Raw genomic sequence first — 13,550 nt, forward strand, 5'->3', positions numbered from 1 at the left:
ATGTTCTTCCCAGATAAGTATCCAATGCAGAAATATGTCATCCGTGACGAGAAGATTTTAACAACCTCAGCACCAGTTAGTGTCAGGAATTGCCTTTCCTTTGCGACATTATTTCGGCATCTACTGTGATATTTACACGATATGATTTATGTCGGTATATGTATGTATATATATATATATATATATATATATATATATATATATATATATATATATATATATATATATATATATATATATATATATATATATATTGAAAAAACACAAATGTATTATATGATAAAACATGTAATATTCATGACATGACTTCATAGCACTGATACAAATAAAGGAAATAAAAAAATATACTTTTCTGTAATCTTCACACATTCATACCACCTTTTACCACCAGTAAGTACTCCACTCAACATCTCGATGAATACGAACAATAGACTAAATGAATGTAGAATCTGAAATGAATCTTATTGGGTCATTTGCTGATCTTAATACATTGGCGAACTGATTGGCTGCATGTCATCTTCGTCACAAACGGATAACATCCGTTATCGTTGAATATCAACAGGCCTTGCTTTGAAACGGGTGAACTTCTTCATAAGTGCATATCTGGAAATACATAAACATCAATAATTATTTCAGATGTCAACTAAATATTTTGTACATAAATGAATGATGATAAGAGGAAGACACCTGATTTTTTTTTCATAATTTTCCTATTAATATTTTAAGAGATAAAAATAGTTATATCAATATTAGCGCTTTCATTTCGGGCGATAAACTGCGAAATGACGGTACCCCCGTTTTAAGCCCCCACAAAAACCCAAATTCCCAAAAGTAAAATTGCCACCCAAGTTTTTCTGTCTCCTGAGACCCTGGAGATGCCATTTAAACAATAAAATCGCTTTTGGCACGCAATTCCCACGGGACCATGTTTCAGGTACATGGTGAACCTGACTCATGTGTTGATTGACGGTCTCACATCAGCCCTCTGAGCTCTCTGGCGGAATTTGTAACGTTCAGCAACCACATTGATTTTCGGTTCGCAATGTTTTTCGAAAGCATTGAAAGCAGAATCAAAAGTACTATCTATGCCTGGGAAACCATAGAAAAGCCGTTGTCCCTCCATCCCCAAACAGTGTAACAGAACAGCACACCTTTGTCTCTCAGGCCAGGCCTCACCAGTGGTGGCGATAACAACTAAGTAGTTCTCAAACATTTTCTTTAGTGTAGAGAATGGAATAGCAGGTTACCCACGTATAGCAGAAACAGAACAGGTAAGGGAACGGAAGCCGCCATCCTCGTCACCAATTTTGTTGTGTTTGTAAGAAATCAGATGCGGACCACAGGAGTATAATACACAGGCTTTACTCAATAACCGCCATATTCCTGCTCCTCAGCTCATTTCTCCGCCCCTTCAAGAGCGCCCTCTCGTGTCCAAGATCACATGACCATTTACCTCATCAATGTAATAACAAGACACAATAAAATATAAATAAATAAAAATAGAGACGCCACAGACCACACTTGTGCAATCATTAAAATTGCAGGTGAGGACTTTCCTTTGACTATGCGTGGTGTAGATGCAGGACTCCCTGCAATCTGTTTTTGAAGCAGGAGTGAGACGATGACAAAGTAAACCAGCAACAAGGAGCACCAGCGATGATCAGCACCTCAGGACGTGCACCCTGAACCAGCCCTTGTGACCTTCTCTCATTGGCAACTCATCTTCACCCTCCTCTCCACACTCCAGTAGCTCATGTGTGTGTGCACCTTTTGTGATTGGAAGTTCTCGCTTGTCCCCGCCTACAAACAAGAGGTGTTTACACGTATCATATTACCCTGACGATCTGGTTTATAAATGACATACACTGCCTCGTCAGCGTCGCATTTTACAAGACGATTTACTCTGTCGCGTCTCTGATGCCTGGCAATATAAATTAACTTCCTCGAAACACACGGACAATGTTACACTTACCACAGTCATGCGATTGATTGATAGTCACTTGGAATTATGAAAGTCAATAGAAAGAAAGCATTTCAGACCTTTTCAATTGTAAAATTCAGACCATTTCAAAAAATCGAATTGGTTTGTTCTTGAGAAATGTTCAGCCAAGAGAAATTTCAAACTTTTGCGAAATATATTTTTCTTAAATCTAATTAGTCGTAAAAGTCTTGAGCATGTTGGATCATCCATTCACTTTAAAACACAAAAGTTTTGTTGAAAATTTCTAAATTCTCACACTATGAATTCACTTTCATATTTGTGTCACGTAAATCAGTTTGAAACCCCGAGGTTAAACACCACATTTGATAGAAAGAGAAGGGGTCGGAGGTCAGATGAGCTGGAGCTGCTCAAGGCCATGCCGATGTCTACAACTCAGAGCTTCTGTCTCCACAATGTCCAGCCTGAGGTCAAGGTGGGATTCGTGTCCACAAGGAAAATGAGTTATGATTAACCATCATTCCTCAAATATATATAACGGTTTCACACCTCCACTGTGCTGCGACCAACCTCCTTGACACAGGCCCAGGTTGAGGAATGACACATTGAGCCAGTGGAGAGGAAAATTTGGTTTGCTTTGAAAAAAAAGCGGAAAATGTGATGTAAAAAGAAAATACAAATAAAAACATCTGTTGCCTCAAACTGTATTCCATGAAAAGGTCTTGGCTGAGGGGTGAATGTATATAGTGACGTCATGTCTGGTTGAAATGTCACATATGTTGTTAAAACCATTCCATGAACATAACTGTTTTTCACTGCTGCAGCAGTCCCTTGAGGTTTAATGAACTCCCAGTGTAGAAAAATAAACGAGATATTAAAAGTTCCATTATGTCTCACGTTTCAAGATCAAAGTCAAAACAAAATGTGGCATTTGAATATTGTCAAAGAGCAGGAACGATTTACATATTCAGGGATCAGGACCACGCAGCATGTGCTTGTGGGAGAGATTTGCTTTGATGGAGGTTCAAAGACAATGGAGTGAATATATATTGTGTGTGTGTGTGTGTGTGTGTGTGTGTGTGTGTGTGTGTGTGTGTGTGTGTGTGTGTGTGTGTGTGTGTGTGTGTGTGTGTGTGTGTGTGTGTGTGTGTGTGTGTGTGTGTGTGTGTGTGTGTGCGTGTGCGTGTGCGTGCATACAAGTTGCTGTTGTTGACTGCTATCTCGACACGTGGATGGGTTTCAGGAGATGGAACAGCGACCTACCAGGTGTGTGTGTGTGTGTGTGTGTGTGTGTGTGTGTGTGTGTGTGTGTGTGTGTGTGTGTGTGTGTGTGTGTGTGTATGTGTGTGTGTGTGTGTGTGTGTGTGTGTGTGTGTGTGTGTGTGTGTGTGTGTGTGTGTGCGTGTGTGTGTGCGTGTGTGTGTGCGTGTGTGTGTGTGTGTGTGTGTGTGTGTGTGTGTGTGTGTGTGTGTGTGTGTGTGTGTGAAGACTTTGCTTTAATTTATATGCCATTGTAAACACCTTTGACAATTTCCACCAAATTTTGCATACGTGCTGGGGGTTCTCATAGCCATGTCATGGCCGTAAATAGCCCCTTCCCCCTCTCGCAAGGAAATTCTCTGTCTGCATGTTTGTGCAGGTCTGAAAATCATCGAATAAAAACGGCTGGCCCAATCTCCACCAGATTTTGCATTCACCCTGGGATACCCAAGTTCAAGTCAGGGGCAGAACCCCCTCCCCCTCCTCCCCGTTAGGGTGGGAAACCGACTTAAGATTTCCACCCATATGGCTGGGCCAATTCACACCAACTTTTGCATTACATGCTGGAGGTACCCCAGGTAAGGTCATGGACATAACACCCCCACCCCCCATCCACAAGACAACTCTCCATATATTTGTGTGTACGTCCGAAAATCACAGCAAACAGATTTTTTATAGGTTTTAGTGTAAATGCAATATAAATGCCAAATCATGTGATCTATGATGTCATAGGTGAAAAAGTGATATTCCTCATGGATCGGCGGAGGCGGTCACACCTGAAAAGTTTCCCCTCGATCTGTACAGCTGTTTCAGAGAAGATTTTTTAAGGTTTCTTTTTTTTTTTCAATATGTCTGCCGAACCAAGTGACCGATGACATCATCAATATTTACCTGTTGATCAATTTTTCCCAAGATGATGCCCAAAATTTTTCATACTGATCGGATGTTGCATTCTACATGTACAATTATGAGGTCATAATGAAGGCACTGATGACGTCATAAAGACTAGAAGGGCACTCTGTAGAGCGCATACCTCCGCCCTGTAATGCCTGATCCACGAGAACATATCTGGCCCAATACATTTTTGAAATATCATGCTTTACCTCGTTTTTGAGGTCGATCTCTCAATGGTGAAGAATCACTTTAAAAATTCTCGTAATAGGGTCTGGATTCGGATCTTCACCAAAATCGAATCAATTCGTCATGGTCACACTCCCAACCTGTCCACCAAGTTTCATCGGAGTCCTTCCGCAACTTTTTGAGATATCCTGTACACAGACAAACAGACAGAAAGGGGTGAAAACATAACCTCCTTCATCTTCGATGGTGGAGGTAAAAATCACACTCATTCCCCATGGGACAGGAGCGAAGTTTCAATCTACGGTGAAAATTTTGTGTCAATCCAACAAGGGGTTCCAGAGAAAAGGGAATAACAAAATGCAGACATGTACGTTCTACTTACGCACGTACGCGACCAATTGCTTAACCCCGCTTTTCGCTTCCCGAGCCTGGGCGAGTGAGAACAGCACTCGGGAGAGTGCATACCTCCGCCAGGCTGAACAGTTTACGCATTGTATCCCACTGATAGGAGGGATCTGTACTCGGACCTTCACCAAAATCGAATCGGCTTGTTCCTCTCACCTTCCCAACTCATTCACCAAGTTTTATCAGAACTCATCCACAATGTTTCAAAATATCATGCTATATATCGTTTTTGTCTACATCTCTCAAGGGCGAAGAATATCTTTGAGAATTATATTTAAATCTCATATCCGGATCCGGATATTCACGAAAATCTAAACAATTTGTTCTTGTCACAAACCCAACCTGTCCTCCAGGTTTTGTCAAAATCCATCCACAACGTTTGTAGATACCCTGCTCTCAAACAGATGGGTGAAAATATTGTTATGGGTCAGGGTTCGAGTACGGACGAGGTCCACAGGGTGGTCGTCAGACCTGCTGCTCACGCTTCAACCTTGAGGCCATTAGGCCACGGATTGGATAACTCCATGGCCCAATGGGTTGTTAACCAATGGCAGACGCCAGTTGAAGCCACCAATCCGAGCAGGGTCCCTGATGAAACAGGCTCATCTCACAATGTATTTCCTGCCAATCCCCTGTACAAACTCCAGGTTCTGATCTACCTTCACACCAACTAATTCCTGCATGTTCATGGATGTTATCGCCGTGGGTCCATTTCCACAACCGTAACAATATATTCTCCGTCCATCTTCAGTGGCAAAAGTAATAACATGAGTTATTTTTGGATGTATTTTTTGTATACGACGTCGAGGCTCATGGAAGAGCTGGAAAACTGAATGGATCAGGATACAACAGACCAAAAGGAACTATTGAGAGAGGGGGGGGGGGGGGGGGGGTTGGGGGCAGACACACCAACAGTGGAGTTGAAGTCAAAATAGAAGGCGACTTGTACAAACAATGGGTGTGGGGAAGACACACGGGATGGAAAAGATGGATACAGGAGCAATCTCTCAGGAAGGAAAAACTGGAAATTTAGAAAGAGATGAGTTTGGGGAGGGTTAATGGGGGTAGAAAAGATCATGGTTTTGGATTGGGGATGATCTGAGATGGGAGTGAAGATCTTATTGCAGACCTGGAGGGAAGAATGAGATTGAATAAAATGTCGAAGTTGGTTCCAGATGCGGGGGAAAAAAGAGGAACGAATGAGTGAAGGTGAGCAGTGAATCTGGATATTCAGAGTTTCACAAGAAGGGAATTGCTGATGGACTGCGTACACCCTGCAGAAATCTGGAAGAAACAAAGCATAGAGAGAACAGAGGGTGCAAGACCAGAAAGGAGGTGGGAGAAGACAGAGATCACTGACATCTCTGTGATGTGAAAGTGATAGGGCCAGAGACTTGTCTTCATCACGAGATATTCCAATGATCTTGAAGGCCTTGGTTTCCATGGCATCAAGCTGAGCAAGATGTGAGGCTGGGGTACCAACCCAGAGGGGAAAGCAGTACTTCATCAAGCTGCGCATGAAGGTCTTGCAGGTGGATAGGAAATCAGGTGTACAAAAGAAGGACTTTGCTCAATGGAAGATGTCCTGTTGGCGACTGGCTTTGAAGGCAAACTTACACTGTGAGTGTGGCTTGTCCAAGGCAGACCATAGCTGATTGTGAGACCCCAAAGTGTGAGTGACTAAACGTCTTCAATAATGTTTGACAAATTTACTGAAACAAGTTCAAAAAACCATTGCAGCAGATTACATTCCAGGGAATTACAAATAAGCAGTAAATAAGCATGATATTTCAAAGGTCCAGAAAGGCCCGTCAACAACTCCCCAACATTACTCTCGCATTACTTTTTTGGGGGAGAGGGATGGGGAATCCACAGTTTTAAACCTGAAGATTCAACAGCTCAGTGGGCTGTCACCGCATTCGTGATGAGTTCCTTGGGTTAAATTATTATAACTACATGTGTGGATATATATATATATATATATTTTTTTTTTATACATATATATTTATATATATATATATATATATATATATTTTTTTTTTTTTTTATAAAAAATGTTTATATATATATCCTCTTCTTTCGGCTGCTCCCGTGAGGGGTCACCACAGCGGATCATCCGTATGATCCGCATTGTGATTTGGCACATCTTTTACACCGGATACCCTTCCTGACGCAACCCTGGTCGCCTCTTACGACACAGGGATATGGTACACCTATTTTAACCAGAGTATACACCGGCCCAGTACACTGGTACTCATATATATTTATATATTTTTATATATATATATATATATATATATATATATATATATATATATATATATATATATATATATATATATATATATATATATATATATATTTATAATATCACCAAACGGAGAACCTCAACATTGACTTGTTAGTCAACCAAAGGTGGATGAGAAAACATCAATGAACACACAAAATTGTCTCCAACATTCGAGAATGTGGCATTTTGCTCTGTTCAGACAGCGAGCAGTCTCGTGGGCCTCTAGTTTTTTAATACATGTGCATTAAGACTCAAACAACCACATGACACAAAGTTAATCACCATTGGTTTCTGAAACATTCAAAGCATTGACACATCAGTGGGTATCAAGGAGGATGTCCGGCCCATCATCGGCTGGCCTCCAGACATGCCCTGTTGGTCTGTTGCCGGCTTTGCCTGGAGGAATCACCAACCAATAAACTCCATCTCCGACTCGATCCACAACTGTGAATGAACTTTTCCGATAAATCGTCGAACTTGTGATATGTTGCGCATAATTTTCTGTCCCTCTCATTGAAGAAAAACACCATTCCCCATAACTGCTACGACTGTAAAAGGGTGTGGATCATTGGTCGTACTCAGGTTACTCGGGTTCTGGTTTGGTTGTTGTAGAAGACCGGCATCACCTACATGTATGTCGTGGATTGAAGAGTGCATCTTGGCATCTGCATTTTTTTTTTCGATTTTTTTGTTTGATCACATAGTTTCTGTCCAGGGCATTTTGGAGTCCAGGATGGTTGATCCAAGTTGGAAGGTGAGGGATTTTGGTGCAGACTTCTCTTTCCAAAGAAGTGTTGCTGGAGATGCCTGTGCGATGCAATGTGGTGTTGTACGATAATTTAGCAGAAATGTGGAGAGTTCCTGACACCAATTCCGGTGATCGGTGCATGCATGCTGTGCGAAGAGCTTTACCCAGAGTGTAAAAAAAATTGTTCTTCCTCCAAGTTACATTGAGGCCAATAAGGTGTAGTTTTGTTTTGTGTGATTCCATGAATGCTGCAAAACGATTTCAACTTGAAACTGATTTCAACTTGCACACGAGGGGGGTCCTTGTGTGCAAAACTGGGATCCGTTGTCTGATACAATTTCTTGTGGCGAACCATGGGTGGAAAGTACAGTTATTATAGTTGGTCTCCAATGATGGAATGGGTCGAGGTGGATGACAGGATAATTCCTTCTGGCCATCAGGAGCATTCATCAACAATGCCAAGGATGGATTTGCCGGTGGGAAATGGACCGCACATGTCAACATGGATGACGTCCCACGGATTGATTGGCATCATGATCATTTGTAATGGCGCAGGTTGAACAGGTGGGCTGACACTTAGCACCCCAAGTTGGATGACCGATGTGTGATCGAGCAGAGATTCTGTAACTTCCGTTTCAGCCACCACGACGTTGGCCACAGTTTTATAGTTGTTATACTCCAGACAGCTGCCAAATGTATCCTGAACAGTTAGAGGAGTATTTGAACCAAATGTAAGTCTGGTGTTCGCTTAACGATTAAGGTGGCTGGCCTGAGATCTCAGGGTCTTGAGTTTGAGACCTTGTCATGCCATTAACACCAGGTGGGTTGACTCAGACTGTTATCCTTCCAAGGTCGTCAAAATGAGTACCAGTTTACTGGAGTAATAAGCCATTTAAGTATCTTGCGTCGGAGTGGCGACCCATCAAGGATTATAATCCTTAGCAAAATGAAACTGCCTTGGTGGCCTTGTGCACCTCATGGTATGAAAGTAATGGTTATTTTTATATTATTATTGAACCACATGTGAAGTTTGTCATGGCTGACTTGGATAGAATGTTCTGTTCTTCTCCTCCTCTTCCCTTTATAAGGGGTGAGGTCCGATGGCACCAAGCTTCTGCACTGCTGAGACCACAATACTCCTTCACCTTCCTCTGTCTTCAGGCAACTCTCACCACTCTCCAACCTTTTGAATATCCCTCTTCACACAATCCTCTCATTTCAACTGGGGTCTACCTCTTTTCCTCCTACCTTTTCCCCTGAATCTATATGCTCTCTTTGCCATTCTCTCTTCCCCCATCTGCACCAAGTGTCCAGCCCATCTCAGCCAGCATTTCACTAATCTCCCCATCAAGCTCATCTGCACACCAATCTCCTCCCTTAGTTCATCCATCCTCCTTCACATGGCCAGACTGACATAGCCAGTGTGTTGTGTCGCAAAGTCAGACCACACGTAGGTTCTTCAACACGACCGTTTTTAATTGCATCTCCTGCTGCCCTTACTCCACAGGTCTGTGACATCACTCTCTGTTCTGCCTCGTCAGTTCCGGTTCATCATGCATTCATTAAAAATCATGTAACTCCCAATACCACACTGTGGCAAGTGTTTTTGTCCAGTCGATTGACAGAAGCCCCGGAATCGATAATCATTTTCATAGGAGTGTAATCGATTTTGACTGTTGTGGTGTCCATCCACAGTGGGCAATCCACGCAATTCGCCATAACTTTCCCCATGATCATCTTCAGAAGCTGGATGCATAAATCCCAAAGAGTACAGTGAGGTATCCATCAGGATTTGCCATTTTCTCGCCATGCAAACTCGGCTGAAACGGTGAAGTTTGTGAAAGTAATTGCATGATTTCCTCAATTTCAAGTGGTAATTGGTCAATGTTCCAGGACCGAAATTCGTGTTAAACTAAAGAAAATTTGACCCTTCTGACTTGTAATGCAGAAACCAGCACCTATTATGGAGGTGTATGTCCATCCAATCCCCCTTTTCCCTGCAGTGCTTCAAGTAGAGAGTGCACCATGATCTTGGGTTGTCCTCAGTCGCCACCCGAGGCCTTGTTTATCCTCAATGACCATCAGCTACCTATCCCAATCTACTTGCACGAGGTTGGTACGTTTCCTTCTCTTGCCTCCTCCTGATAATTATTTGCCTTGTTCCAGTGTTGTCTCGGCAGTGTTGTCCCGTTGGCCCCTGCCGGTGCATTGTCTTCTCTCTCTGTCATTTCGCTCTTCTATCGGCCTCAAATTTGTACACAAATAATAGTGCATCAGCTTGGGAGGTCCTTGTGTGCAAAAAATGTACCCTAAGTTATCCACTGGAATTTTGAAGTTGACCACTTCCCTTAACAGAAAAACTTGGTTACCATTTCCATAACCCAGCAACAAGTGCGAAAATAGTGCCTCTTTTGTGGGTTCTGATGGAAATTGTTGGGCCAATTATTAGGGGTAGTGGAAATGAAAACGACTGTTACTTTGCAGTCTTCCACCCGAGAAACACAAACTACCCCTCAAAATTTCGGCTTTGAGACCCTCTTTCATATGATATGCAAAGTAGGTTCATTGGTTCAAGAATCACGTCACGAGAGGTCAAAAGTTAACGAAAATTTGGGTCGTGTGAAAATCTGATCACATCACATCTGTTTGCCATTACATCAATTATACAGCATGTTCCCATTGAGTCATCAGGTCTCAGTGTTCTTGGGTCCTGGTCGCTGAGATGAGCTTCAATTCACAGACAATTTCACTTTTAATTGGCTCGGTCATTCGGCCTTCGTCATCGAAGAGAGGAGACGTTGTACATACATCGTACTGCAGGAGTTCCTCCATAGTCCGTCCTCGTTTCTTTGCAATCTCTCGTGTACGTTTCATCTGTGCATGTTCTCGCTTGTTGAGTTTTGCTTTTTCATTTGTGTGGGAATGAATTATTGTGGATTTCAGCGAAGGTTTTAAGGTTGGTGCGATGAATCGTGTCTGACAGTCGAACAATCTTCTCTATGTGCCTTTCTCTACGAAGTTTCTCGTAGGTATCGTTGCCGATTCTCTCCACAGTGAGCAACTGTTCTCTGATATCTTCTGACATGACTTCCTTGGTGAAGGTATTGTGGAGCATTTTCTCTTTTGGGGGAGTGAGGAAGGGATTCTCATTCTTCTGAATGACATTTAATATGGCTTGATTGTTGGCCTCCTCAAACTCGGTTGCTGCTTTGCTGAATGACCTGTTGACTTCTAACTCATAGGAGGAACTACCGACACCAGCAAGTTCTCTGTGAAGGTTTGTGATGGCAAGCATCTCATGAGTCATGATATATCAGTTCCCACTTGGCAACAAACTCCTTCTTTCTTGAACTACCAATTATTCTTGATGCACTTTTCTGGCCTCTGTTGATAGTCTGTTCCAATGCAAGGTCTGCTCCAACCGCTTTGAAATGTCCCATGTTTCGTTTAATCGTTAAAGCGGTGGCCAAAAAGTGATAAGATTGAAAGTCGACCGCTTTCCATTCTGTGCTCTTTTCATTTTATTACAACAAATTGTACTTTATTCATATGATTGTGTTCCTTGGCACCAATGGTGATGGGATAGACCCTCAGAGAGGGTAAAATATGGATGTTGCATGTTCTGTGGGGAATCTTTCAGAGATAGGTCAGATTTTCACTTGACGCAGATTTTCGTGACCTTTTGACCTCTAGTGACCTGATTCTTCAACCAATGACCCTAATTTGCATATCATATGAAAGAAGATCTGAACACCGACATTTTGAGCAGTCGTTTGTGTTTCGATGGTGTAAGACTGCAAAGTAACAGTCGTTTTCATTTCCACTACCCCTAATAATTGGGCGGACAATTTCCATCAGAACCCCCAAAAGAGGCACCATTTTCGCACTTCTTGCCGGGTTATGGAAATGGTAACCAAGTTTTTCTGTTAAGGGAAGTGGTCAACTTCAAAATTCCAGTTGGTAACTTTGGGTACATTTTTTGCACACGAGGACCCCCCTAACGGATACACGATAAAGCCCACACACTGTATGTATGTTTGTTTTTTATGGATTTTTTGTTTTGGTTTAACTGATCTCAAAAATACATGTGATCTCAGTTTATGATGAATACAAAACTAAAATGGAGTTGCTGTGACATTATCTACTTGGTAAATCTTCCAGTGACGTACCAAATGGTTCAAAGGCCTTTCTAATGAAGACGCTTGCATCCTCGCAGAATGATGTTTTTGTTGCATTGAAAATGCAAGGTGCTACCAGTTAGAATGACAGGTGTTTATGTCCTGAAAGCCAAACATGTCCCCGAATGGTTTCCAAGATGCATTTCATAAATACGAGAGCACAGACTCATACGCAGCATGTTTCAAAGGGCTCTTGTTGGTTGTTTTATCATCGGCGTGTTTCCAATTATTCCTGGTTCTGAAACTTTTCGATTGCTTCTTGTATATTTTATGGTGCATCGATCAATTAACTGAACCTTAAACACATTCATGAACAAATCAAAACACAATCCTTGAACCCTGTTCATGAAATGTCTTCGGAACATGCCTACGCCTCTTCCTTGAGGCGTCTGGTGAATTTTAGAGTCTTGTGAGTCAAAGGAGTTAATATCTTCCAGCGTTTATATATTCCAGGAATATATTCCAGCCTTCATATATTCCAATTAGCATGACAATATAAAAACAATTTTCTTTTGGCTGTTAATTGAAAAATAATACCAGGCATGGTACAACAATGTTGTCGGGATTTCAGGTTATTTGAGATGTTCATCAGACATGATTGAGGCCCATGGAAGAACAAGAGCAGAATGGAATGGGAACAAAATAGAAAGGGGGAAACACTAACAGCAGAGTCGAAGTGAGAGTGAGATCATGTGGAGAGGGAGGACAGATGGGGTGAACAAGATACACACAAGCCAAACGAAACGCAGCGAGAAGAGGAAGGGGATAGCAGGGATGAAACATTAACGGAACAAACCAACTGACAACAAACAAACGAAAAGGGGGTGTGGGAGAGGGGGAAAATAATCACAATCACCTGGAAAATGGGAGTGCTTGGGAATGGAGTCATTTGTGGAAGAAAAGATCATGAGAATGTTTTGGGGGATGACCTGAGGTCGTGGTGAACAGCTGCCTTGAAGCCCTGGAGGGAGGAATGGGACTGAACAGACCAAGAAGTTGGTTCCACAGACGATAGAAAAGATGAAACAATGATAATAATTTTGTGTTGCGAACAAAGATGTGGACATTGAACGAGACAACGATGTATCCATCCATGATTTGTTAGGGTTAGGTTAGGCCAGGTTGTGTCAGGCCAGGGTTGTGTCAGGGGTGTGCTGTGCCAGGGGCCAGGCCAGTTGTGCCAGGCCAGGCCAGGCCAGGCCAGGCCAGGCCAGTTGTGCCAGGCCAGGCCAGGCCAGGCCAGGCCAGGCCAGGCCAGGCCAGGCCAGGCCAGGCCAGGCCAGGCCAGGCCAGGCCAGGCCAGGCCAGGCCAGGCCAGGCCAGGCCAGGCCAGGCCAGGCCAGGCCAGGCCAGGCCAGGCCAGGCCAGGCCAGGCCAGGCCAGGCCAGGCCAGGCCAGGCCAGGCCAGCTGTCAGGCCAGGCCAGGCCAGGCCAGGCCAGGCCAGGCCAGGCCAGGCCAGGCTGTGCCAGGCCAGGCCAGGCCAGGCCAGGCCAGGCCAGCTGTGCCAGGCCAGGCCAGGCCAGGCCAGGCCAGGCTGTGCTGTGCCAGGCCAGGCCAGGCCAGGCCAGGCCAGGCCAGGCCAGGCCAGGCCAGTGCTGTGCTGTGCTGTGCTGTGCTGTGCTGTGCCAGGCCAGGCCAGGCCAGGCCAG

The 13,550-nt window shown here is 43.5% G+C and overlaps 1 long non-coding RNA gene across 2 annotated transcripts; it reads right to left on the reverse strand.

Moving 5' to 3' along the window:
- Positions 1–1,346: 1,346 nt before the first annotated feature.
- LOC147007600 (uncharacterized) lies at positions 1,347–12,950 on the reverse strand. Of its 2 annotated transcripts, none has more exons than XR_015054071.1 (2): positions 12,757–12,950; positions 1,347–1,800 (listed from the first exon to the last, which is right to left on the reverse strand). It is a non-coding gene; the product is annotated as an uncharacterized LOC147007600 (long non-coding RNA). The 2 variants fall into 2 exon arrangements; XR_015054072.1 differs by lacking the exon at positions 12,757–12,950 and adding an exon at positions 4,303–5,292.
- Positions 12,951–13,550: the final 600 nt, after the last annotated feature.

The sequence above is a fragment of the Eptatretus burgeri genome, unplaced genomic scaffold (assembly GCF_056783735.1).
Source record: "Eptatretus burgeri isolate ZD-2024b unplaced genomic scaffold, Ebu_testis_v1 Ebu_testis_scaffold_80, whole genome shotgun sequence".
In the NCBI taxonomy this organism is placed as follows: domain Eukaryota; kingdom Metazoa; phylum Chordata; class Myxini; order Myxiniformes; family Myxinidae; genus Eptatretus; species Eptatretus burgeri.